This window comes from Tamandua tetradactyla, chromosome 5 (genome assembly GCF_023851605.1).
Source record: "Tamandua tetradactyla isolate mTamTet1 chromosome 5, mTamTet1.pri, whole genome shotgun sequence".
In the NCBI taxonomy this organism is placed as follows: Eukaryota; Metazoa; Chordata; class Mammalia; order Pilosa; family Myrmecophagidae; genus Tamandua; species Tamandua tetradactyla.
Window position 1 is genome coordinate 130853885 of NC_135331.1, and position 12230 is coordinate 130866114.

A 12230-nucleotide genomic window follows, 5' to 3' on the forward strand; every position below is an offset into this window, starting at 1 on the left:
CTCAGTATGAAAAATTCATTTGGATTAGTACACACAAATTAAAATTCAACAGGACCTTTGTCAATGAAAGAAAACTAGTAGCTATTGGATTTAAATAATGAGTATATCCTTAAAGTACATTTCTGCAGAGAATAATTATTAAGGATTATGATTAATTATAATTAATTAATTAATCAGTTGAAGAAAAAGTGTTATGTACACTTCTGATATTTGCTACCCCAATTTCTAATTTAGACTCCAATCAAGACTCACTATCACACTTGTTATACTTATTTTTCTTAGTTCTTTTTAATCTAGAAGAGTCCCCTGTCCCCATCCCCAAGACATTGAATATTTTTACAACTATGGGCCATTGCTTTGGAGAATGACTAAAATCTGGATTTGTCTGTTTCCTACTGAAATAATTTAATTATCAAACATCATTAACAAGTCTTGATCAGGAACTGCATTTGATCATAAAATATAAGCATAAAATCAGAAAGTGTTTTCTAATAAAAAGAAGTAGGGCTCCTTAGAAAAATGGCTGATTGAAGATACAGCATTGGAAAAATATAAAGTGAGCCTGAATGGGCATGAGTGAATAAGCATTTACTAGTCAAATTCAGGAAAATTTGAGCATATAAAAAGGAGAACTTTATTGACTATTAAATAATAAATAAAACCCCATAAATTAGGGAATAAATTGGAAAAGGTGAACACCAGGAGTCTCTGCTATGGACCCTTTCAGATTCAGAAAATTTTGGTAAGAACTCTTCTGAATTCAGATGGGGAGATCTGGTTCTGCTACAAAAGTCTATCCTCCTGCTGATTACAATAATGAACTCTGGGCAATAGTACAGTGAAAAAAACTGAGGAATCTGAAAAATAAATAAAAGCAGGAAGATTGTGATGTAGACTCAAAGTCTGAATTTAAGACCTATAAGGGGATGAACTCCCTTTTGTTTGTTTTTCCCTCCTATGGCAGAGTGGAGCAGATAGGCAGCTAAAACTCTGAAGGAAATCGTCCCATCTTTCTAGCCAAAATAATCATATAAAGGGGATCCATGAAGTCAAAGATGAGGCGGAAATCCTCAGTTTGAATATGAACCTGCATAAGTCCCAGTCTAACCACCAAAGCATATAGATATCAGTCTGACACCCCCTCCCCCAACCGGGCTAAAACCAAAAGCCTAGCAAAGACCTAAAGAACTGAAATGATAGTTGAATCACCACTCACAAAGGGCAAGGCAGCAACCATACTCTGAATTTACCTGGTTTGAACATTTGCTAAAATAAAACATTAGCATTTCCCAGTATATAATAACAAAACCCAAAGTCTACACAACATAACATTCACAAGGTCCAAGATGCAATCCAAGTTATTCTACAAAGATTTAGGAAAATGAGATGCATTCTCAAGGAAAAAACAATTGGATGCTACATTCAAGATGGCACATGCAGTGTGATTATTAGGCAAAGACTTTAAAGGAACTAAGTGCTCTGTGAAGTCAGAAAAACCACACTAGAAGTGAAAGAAGACATAGAAAATAACAGCAGAAAAATAGAATTGATTAAAAATTGCTTAAAAAGGGCCAAATGGAAAGTTCAGAAGTAAAAGTACATTATCTAAAATAAAAAATTCCCTGGATAAGCTCAATAACAAGATGGAGGTGAGGTAGTAATGAGCTGGTGAACATGATGGTAGATTAATAGAAAGTACTGAGAAGAACAGAGAGAAAAAATTTAAAAGAAAAATGAACATACCTTAGGACTTGTGAGACAAAATTAAAAGGGCCAACATTTCATGCATGCAAATAGAATTCTAGAAGTAGATAGGAAAGAGATTGAGGAAGAAAATTTATCTGAAAATTTATTTGAAAAGCCAGTAAAAAAATTTCTCAAATTTATTGAAAGATATAAACATTCCAATTCAAAATGCCCCACAGAATTAATTGCACAAGAACCATGTCTACAAGCACAATAATCAAACTTCTGAAAACAAAAGCAAAATAAAAATCCTAAAAGCAGATATGGGAAAACAACACATCATATACATATGTAGTTCTCAGATCTCCATTAGAAAATGCAGAATGTAATACAGAACTATGTATTTAAAGTACTACGAGAGAGTACTTTAAATCAATCCAGAATTTTATTGCCACTGAAAAATCTTTTGGAAATGAAAGCAAAATAAAAATATTTCAGATGTGGGAAAATTTAGAGAAGTAGCCACCGTGGGGTCCGGAAACATTGCTCATTGTACTCAGCCTGCTAAGGTGACCTTCATAAATTCTGGGGAAACATAATGGAGCATAGCTTATGTAACTAATGTTGTAATGTACAAGTATCTAATCATGTATCCCGTGAGTGAAGTCACTTGTTGGGTAAGTGCCATTTTTGTGTAATTTAGTATACAAGGGACTGCTGCTCTGTAAACATCGGAGCAGATGGAATGACTGAAGATGAACACTCTACCAGAGACTCTTCAAGCCTTCTTCCAATTCGCTACCAGACCAGAGCGAGCGAACCTTAAAGCAGGGACCTGACAACTGGCTTAGTCGGCAGGATATGGTGAGTGCCCCTTCCCCCCCTGGAGGATGCCGGACCAGATGGGATGTAGCCCTCCACAAGCTTGTGGCATCCTGTAGCAGCTGTTCTGTTGTAGTGGTCTGCCCCGGAAGCTCGGCATCAGGGGGGTGCCAAAGCTTTAAGCGATTTTATAGCTGGCATCCAGATTCCCCAGCACAGTATAGTAGGGAAGCTGTCTTGTTTTTTCTTGACTATGTTGTGGGAGCAACATAAGTAGGCTTTAGCAGCATAAACGCAAGTCCGGAGACTGCAGAAGAAGCAAGAACTGGAAGCCCAGGTCTGAGCCTTAGAAGAGGAAATGGTGGTGCAGGGGCTGCCTGAAACGGAGGGAGTCAGAAGTGAGTTGGTGCCATCCCAGGCAAGTGCCCCTCCCTTGCTCCATGCCCATCCCATTGTGAAACAACAGATGGAGCACAACCAGCCCTTAGCTTCAGGGGTGGACCAGTGGCGCCCCCACAAGTCTGCCAATAGCCGACATACACGGCATATACTCCAGGGGGAATCCGAGATATTGTGAAAGAGGTACTGCAAAACCGGGCTAGACACTACCGGCATGGCTGTTGCACCTGTGAGACAATTGGGCTGATAGCCTGGAATGCTCAGAAAATGAAACAGCACCATTAGGGGATGTAAAGGTGCACAAAAGAGAGAAGGAAAAGCTGCCCCATGAACAGAAAAGGGGTTGGCAAAGCTGATGGTCCTGCCAAGGTATCCTGATTGCAAATGTGGGTTAATTAAATAATCACAGGGGTGAATCTAGAGACAATTGATCAACAGCCCAATGAAGTATTACTAGCTTTGGGGAAAAAGTTGCCCAGGGAACAGAGATTCACTAAGCTAAAGGGGGAAAGGCTTCATGCAGTGGGGATGATATGGACTTGATTGACTGATGCACTAGAGAGGAGCTCAGCTGGTGGGGGAGCCAGTGGACCAAGGCCACATGTAAAACTTTCCATATGCTGGTCCCCCCACAATTTACAGCATGTCTTGGCCCTAGTGAACACAGGTACAAAATGCACATTGTTGTATGGAAACCCAGACCAGTTTGAGGAATGTCTAACTCACACTGATAGGTATGGAGGGTGCATGGTGCATCTGAAACGAGCCACGGTAGTGCTTAGCATTGGTTGCTTGCCACCCTGAGCCTACACAGCATATATATATATACATGCTATTCCTGAATATGTATTAGGCATGGATATTTTGCAAGGGTTGAGTTTAAGAACCACCCAAAGAGAATTTCAGTTATGGGTGCAAGTAGTAAAACGTGCTTAGAGGTTATCCTCACCATTTCCCAATGTGCCTGCCTGAACCCCAAAGAATTTTTAAAGTGCGGCAATATCGGTTGCCTGAAGGACATGAAGAAATTGGGCAAATGATCCTACAATTGAAAAAGGCTAGGATCATGAGGACAGCCCATAGTCCTTACAACTCCTCAGTTTGCCCTGTCCAAAAGCTGGGTAGCATATGGAGAATGACTATTGATTACCATGAGTGCAATAAAGTCACTTTTCCCATGCATGCTGCAGTATCATTGATGACTGATATGATGGATCAACTTTGGGACAGTACCACTATGTGGTGGACTTGACAAATGCATTTTTCTCCATTGCCCTGGCTCCAGAGAGCTGGAACCAGTTTGCATTCACATGGAAAGAGTGGCAATGGAGAATTATGGTGCTGCCACAGGGCTATATACATAGTACTACTGTGTGCCATGGGTTGGTGGCACAAGACTTGGCCCTTGGCAATGTAAGGATACAGTGTCTTTATATCATTATATAAATGGTATTATGTTAACCTCTGATTCTCTTACAAATTTAGATGATACCTCAGACAGCCTGTGCTGTGCACCAGATTGCCTGGGGATGGGCAATCAAAGAGGCCAAAGTCCAAGGCCTGAATTGTCTTTCAAGCTTTTGGAAATTGTATGGTCTAGTAAGACCAAAATAAAGTTCTTGGGAATTATCTGGTCAGGTAAGATTAAAGTGGTCCCAGAAGCCGTGATAGATAAGGTCCAAGCATTTTTGAGACTGCCAACAGTAAAGCAGCTATAAGCTTTTATAAGCCTTTTAGGGTAATGGAAAGTGTTTGTCTCCCATTTGGCTCTGGTCTTGTGTCCTTTGTATGGCTTCATTTAAAAGGGTGCCCCATGGGATTGGGGAAGAGATCAAGAGAAGGCATTTGCTGCAGCAAAGAGGGCAGTAGCGCAGGCCCAGTTGCTACAGGTAGTAGATAAGGTGATTCCTTTCCACCTGGATGTGACCCTGGTCAAGAAAGGTGCCCTCTGCGACTGGGGGGATGATGACTAACATGCCTTTGCTATAGCAAAAAAGGCATTAATACAGGCCCAGGCGCTATAAGTGGTGGATAAGGTGGTTACTTTCCACCTGGATGTGACAGCCTATGAAGTAGTCTTTGGTTGGGGACTTTGGCAGTGTTAGGGTAAGTGCAAGAATTTTGGTCCCAGTAATGGAAAGGAAGTTATGGAAGGGAGCAGAGATGAGATATTCCACCATTGAGCAGCAAGTAGCTGCTGTCTATGCTGCCCTACAAGCAAGTGAGTCCAGAACAGGCCTGTAATGGAAGACCAGCAGAACTGCAAGTGATAGAGGCAACTGCCCCCATTAGATGGCAGTGGGTTTATGGTCCAAAATTGGGCCATAGGTATGGCTGAGATTGGTCCAAAGGTCTAGATATACAGGGGACATTAAACTGTCCCATATAAACTGCAAGCTATGGGAATGATTGAAAGGTATCCCCCCCAAAAAAGCTCTGGGTTTTAGCCCCAGAGGAGCTGATGTTGAAGGGGTGGGCTACTCCGATTGACTACTGTTGTTCACTTATTAAAGAACGCCTCAGCACATAAAGTACTCCCCTTTAGGCTTGTTAATAATAATATATAAGATATAAAATAATATATAAAAGGTGGATTCTCACCTCCCTCCCAGAAACACTCCTTAATTGGAATATGGTATATCACCAATGGCACCATGGAAAATGAGTTGCCTGGTGGTCTTATCCTCCAGCCATAATCTTTTAGGAGCTGGAGCCATTAAAGTAGAATTAGAAATTGAACTTTAGCTGAGCACACTGCCTGTGCTTTTAAGTGAACAAAACAGGCTTTAACTTTAGTGATAGATGAAACTACCCTGATGAGAAGGATTGTTTTGCAAAACAGAATGGCTTTAGATCTCTTGACAGCTGCACAAGGGGGAATTTATGCAATGTTACATGTAGACTGTTGTGTGCATGTGCCTGACAGTCAGGATTCTGTTGAAGGTGACTTACATGGAATGGATGGGGAAATGCAAGCCTCTCACTCCCTATCACAGCGTCCTTTACGGTTCTGGTGGAACGCCACGACAAGGAGTTGGCATTGGGTAATAGTAACCTTATCACACCTGTCTGGATTTCTGGTAATATTTTGTTGCTCACTTTATTGCTGTTGTGGTCTGTGGGCCCAAGGAGCAGCCCTGTGGGATAAGGCATTCCCGAGAATGCAGGGCTTTTAGGGGTGGAGTGTGGGGCCCAGAAATATGACTCATTATAAACAGCCTGCTAAGATGGCCTTCATAAGCTCTGGGGGAACATTATACAGCATAGCTTATGTAACTAATGATTTAATGGGCATGTGTCTAATCATGTATCCCATGAGTGAAGTCACTTGTTGGTCAAGTGCCACTTTTGTGTAATAAGGTATATTACACTTTATGTAAGGTATATATATATATATATAAGGGACTACTGCTCTTTAAGCATCAGAGCGGAGGGGAATGATTAAAGATGACCACTTCACCAGTGGCTTCTCGTACTTTCTTTCAATTCACTACTGGACCAGAATAACCAAACCTTAAAGCAGGGACCTGACAATCACCAACAGTCCCACTGTATCAAAAAAAAAAAAAAAAAAAAAAAAACCAAAAAACAATACCAAAGGACATTTTCAGGATGAAGAAGAGGGAAGTGATACCAGAGGGAAACTGCGATCTTCAGAAAGGAAGAATATCAGAAATGTTTAATATTGGATAAAAATAAAAGATTGCTTTTACCTTCTCAAATTGTTTTTTAAATGCATACTTGTATAAAACGATACAGCAGACAATCTTATTTCATTCCTAGATACATGAGAGAACATTAAAGGTCATTTTTGTAACAACTGGGGAAAGTTGACTATGAACTGGATATTAAACAACATCATGGAATTATCTCAAATATTTTGAATAATAGAATATGTGGAGAATATGATATATGTTAAAGAATTAAGGGATGCAGGGGAAGGAAAGAGAGAAATAAGCAAATGTGGCATATTAATAATTGGTGCAACCAGGAGTAGGATAGAGGGGTGTTCATTATCCCATTCTTTTATATTTTTAAAATAAATATTTGTGGAAAAATAGTAAACCTTTGATAGGTTTCTGTCATGGTAACTAAAATTTTGGAAACTGGTGGGGAAGAAAGCTCCATATATTTGAGAATGTGGAAGATTTCCACTGAGCCTACAGATCACTGGGTAACAGGGAGACTGGGCCAAGGTAAACATGGACAGGCAGGCAGTGGCAATAGAAAACTTTGGACCCAGACTAATGGAATTTCCATTTTCCTTTAATGAGTATGATGTGAAGTCACTGGAAGATGTTAAGTGGTAGAGTGTCTTGGCCTGAACATGTTTTAAGAAAATAATTCTAGCTTTTCTGTGCATAGTGGATACGTAGGACAAGAATAGAATCAGGACAGTTGGTTAGAAGGTTATTGAATGGGTTCAAGAGAGCAAAGATGATGGAGTGGATAAGGCTGTTATCTTGGAGAAGTGTTCAATTTGGGCTGTATTTTAATTATGTGACTGTACTGGCTGATGAGTTAATTATATCAGAGCATGAGAAGAAGGGAATTATCAAGAATAATGCCAAGATACTTGAGCACTTGAGTGTAGAGAGATGCCATTAAGTGAGATGGAGAAGTCTGTCAGAGAAGTAGTTTGGAATGGGCAAGCACAGGTTGATTTTGGCTAGGTTACATTTGAAATGCATGTTAAACATCCAAATGGAGATGTCTGGTAGACAGTTACTGTCAGGTAAACTGAAGTTCTGGGGAAGACCAGGACAGGAGATTTGGCAGACGTAGGTACATAGATGATGGTAAAGTCAGGGAACTGTGTGCAGCCACACTGGAACAGTGGTTGTTAGAAAAAAAGGAGACTGAGAAAGAGTCTTCAGGACAATAGAAGAGAATCATGAAGAATTGAGTCATATGTGGCAATAGAAACAAAAAAGGAAGTGGTCAGCTAACCAAGTACTGCCCAAAAATCAGAAAGTTAGGGGTAGAAAAATGACCACTATAGACGTGACAATCTCATGGTCACTTCTGTCATCATTAATGAAGTCTTAAAGCAGTAATGACTGAAGCCTAGTGGAATGGATGAAGGAATGCCATTAGGTGAAAAACTGAGGACAGATCTTTCAAGATGTTAGGCATGATGGGGAATAGACAAAAGGGACAGTGACTAGAGCAGCAGGTAGACTTCCCATTGCAACTAGAAAAGTTTCAAACCCTTTAAGATGGCCTATCGTGACTTTCATGTTTTAGCTTCCCCCCATCTCTGGCCTGTCTCTTAAGGCAATATATTTGCATGTCTTTCTAACTGGAACAATGAGTAGGGAGCTTCACAAAGGCTGAAGTGTTGTTGACTCTGTATCCTCAGTACCTGGCACATGTTGAGTGAATGGATGAAAGGAATCAAATGTGAACCAATTGCTCAACCCTGCTATCATTCATTTAAATGTGAAGTCAACAGAAGAACACTCAGAAGCATTCAAGAACTAGGAAAAGCAGCACCTATAAGTACTTCTTTGGAACATAAAAGCAAGCAAAAAACAAAACTAAAACTGAAATGAAACCAAACAACTGATAAATCTAATTTTTTTTTGAAAAGGAGAAACTATAGCAAAATGGGCTCACAGTGGATTTAGATTAGTGTAAAACTAAACAATTGTGGAAATCATGGCTACACAAGAGAATTTAAATGCTCTATGTCATGGTATTGTAAAATTAAGAACATATCCAAATCAGTGAGGATAGGAGGTCCAAAGAGGGGAAAAATACATGGAAGGTAAAATGTGGTTATTTCATCATATATTAGCCAATTCTGATGATTGTTGAAATAAGTAGCTTAAAAAGGCACCAAATTTTTAATGTTTGCATAAACTTTTTATTAGCTTTAGCGGAATCTTCTAGGATTTGTTAGCTTTTGCTGGAAGGAAATACTATTTGAAGTTTAATAATTCCTCTATTAATTTTCCTTTGGTTGAATTAAATAAATTTCAACATTTTTTATTAAAAGAGAATGTATATCAGCATCTAATTTTTCTTAAAATATGCATTTTATGTTATGTGACCTACTATTTATTATGCATTAAACTTTATGTGTGTTTAAACATATATAAGCATATATATGTTGGAGAGAGAGAGAATTCTAGTGGAAATATATTTTCAATTTTTATTGAAAATTTTTGTTTTTTTTTTCTGGGCAACAAGATATGGGGGGTTTTAAAAAATTCTTCCTTGTACTTTTAGGTATTATTGGAGTATTTAAAATAAGCATATATCACTTTAATAAGACAATAAAACCATCATTCTAAAAATTAAAATGTGTGAGCATAATCTTTCTGAAAATATTCAGAAGAATATTGGCGATATTTGTTGTTCAGATTTTGTGGGTAATCAGTTCAACTATCTCTTTTAAAAAGCCAAATGCTATATACTTAGAGAATTCCACAACATTTTCATGATTTCTAATGGTATTTGTGTGATTTGATGACATTCTAAAACATTATCTAATCATTTGTAATGTAAAAGTGTTCACATAGTCACCACGAATCATTCATATTTTTGACTCTGTGGAATAATTACGTAAGATTAACAGATCATATATTTTTTAACTTATATTTTAGTAACCTATATACAACCTAAAATTCCCCCCTTCAACCACATTCAGCTGTATAATTCAGTGGTGTTAATTATATTAACAATGTTGTGCTACCGTTGCCACTTTCCATTACCCCCAACAGAAATTCTCTTCCATTTAAACTTTAACTTCCCATTCCTTAGCCCTCCTCAGCTCCTAATAAACTGTATTCTAGTTTCTGATTCTATGAATTTGTTTAATCTAATTATTACATATCAGTGAAATCATACAATATTTGTCCTTTGATGTTTGGCTTATTTCACTCAACTAGTTGTCTTCAAAGTTCACCCATGTTGCACAATGTTCCATTGCAAAGGTATTAACACATTTTGCTTATCCAGTCATCTGTCTATGGACACCTGGGTTGTGTTCATCTTTTGACAATTGTGGATAATGCCATTATAAACATTGGTGTGCAAATATCTGTTAGAGTCCCTGGTTTTAATTCTTTTGACTATATACCTAGCAGTAGAATTTTTGCTTCATATGGTAATTTTATATTTAGCTTCCTGAGGAGCTGCCAAACTGTTTCAACAATGGATGCACCACTTTGAAGTTCCACTAACAATGAATGAATATTCCTGTTTCTTCAAGCCTTTCCAATACTTGTATTTTTTTGTTTTGTTAGTGGAAGCCATTGTAGTGAGTATGAAATGGTATTCTGTGATTTTCTTTTTTTTTTTTTTTTGCATGGGCAGGCACCAGGAATCAAACCCAGGTCTCCAGTATGGCAGGCAAGAAATTTGCCTGCTGAGCCTCCATGGCCTGCCCTATCCTGTGATTTTGATTTGCATTTCCCTAATGGCTAATGATGTTGAGCACCTTTTCATGTGTTTTTTTGCCAATTGTTTATCTACTATGAAAAATTATCTAGTCAAGCCTGTTCATTTTTTAAATGGGTTACTTGTCTTTTTTGATGTTGAGTTATAGATTCTTTTAATATATTGTGGACATTAAACTCTTATCAGATATGTGGTTTCCAAATATGTAGGTTACTTTTTTACTTTTGTTATTAAGTCCTTTGATGCACAAACATGTTTAGTTGATATTTGTATATGGGGTGGGATAGGGGTTGACTTCATTATTTTGCATACAGATATCCAGTTTTACAGCACCATTTGTTGAAGAGACTGATCTTTTGGCATTGAGTGAACTTGGCACCATTTTCAAAAATCAGTTGGGTCTTAGACGTAAGGGTTTATTTTTAAACTCTCAATTCAAAGTCATTGGTTTATATGTCTATTCTTGTGCCAGTACTGTGCTATTTTGATGACTATAGCATTGTAAAAAGTTTAAACATCAGGAAATGTGAGTCCTCCAATTCATTCTTATATTTTAATATATTTTAATTATTCAGAGCTCCGCACCCTTTCAAATAAATTTGATGATTGAATTTTCCATTTCTTCAAAGGGGCTGTTGAAATTTTGATTACAATTGCATTCAATCTGTAATACTTTTCAGTTCTAACTGATATCCAGAGAACGTGTAGACTTCCAATCCATGTGCATGAAATATCCTACAATTTATTTAAATCTTCTTTAATTACCTTTAGCAATGTTTTGTAGTTTTTTAATATTTGAGTTCTTTACATCCTGGTTAAATGTATCCCTAGATATATGATCTTTCAGTTACAACTGTAAAGGGAATTTCTTTTACTTTCCACCACAGATTGCTCCTTACTAATGTATAGAAACATTAGTGGTTTTTGTGTATTGATCTTGTACCCCTACCACACTGTTGAATTCAGTTATTAGCTCTAGGAGCTCTGCTGTAGAATTTTCAGGATGTTCTGTTTATAGGATGATGTCATCTGCAAATGGTGAAAACTTCACTTCCTCCTTTCAAATTTAGATGCATTTTATTTCTTTCTCTTGCATAATTGCTCTGGCTAGAACTTCAGTACAATGTTGAATAACAGTGGTGAGAGTGGGCATCCTTGCCTTGTTTCCATATCTTAAAAGGAACACTTTCTATTTTTCACCATTGATTATGACACTAATGGTGGCCTTCTCATATAAAGTTTTACCACCCTTGCATATGTTATAAGTTCCACTTGATCATGCTGTATAATTCTTTTAATGTACTGCTCAATCTTGTTTGTTAGTACTTTGTTGGTGATATTTCCATTGGTATTCATAAGATAGTCTGAATTTTCTCTTCCTGTGGTGTCTTTATCTGACTTTGATATGAGCATGATATTGGCCTTATAGAATAAATTAGGTAGTGTTCCATCCTCTTCTTCTTTTTTCTTTTCTTTTTTTTGGGAGGGGGGTAGTTTGAAAAAGATTGGTGTTAATTCTTCTTGCAATGTTTGGTAGAATTCACCTCTGAAGCCAACTGGTCCTGAGTTTTTCTTTCTTGGGAAGTTTTTAATTACTAATTCAATCTCTTTACTTGAAAACTGGTGTGATTAAATCTTCTATTAGTCAGGGTAGGCTCTTTGTGTTTTTCTAGAAACTTATCCATTTCATCTAGATTGCCTAAATTGTTTGCATACAGTTGTTTGTAGTACCCTCTTATGATTCTTTTCAGTACTGATGCCTCTCTTTCCTTTCTGGTTTTAATTATTTGTTTCCAATCCCTTTTTTTCTCTGTCTAGTTATAGGTCTGTCAATTTTATTGATCTTTTCAAAGAACCTACTTTTGGTTTTGTTAATTTCCTTAATTGATTTTTTCAAATTTCTCTATTTCATTTAT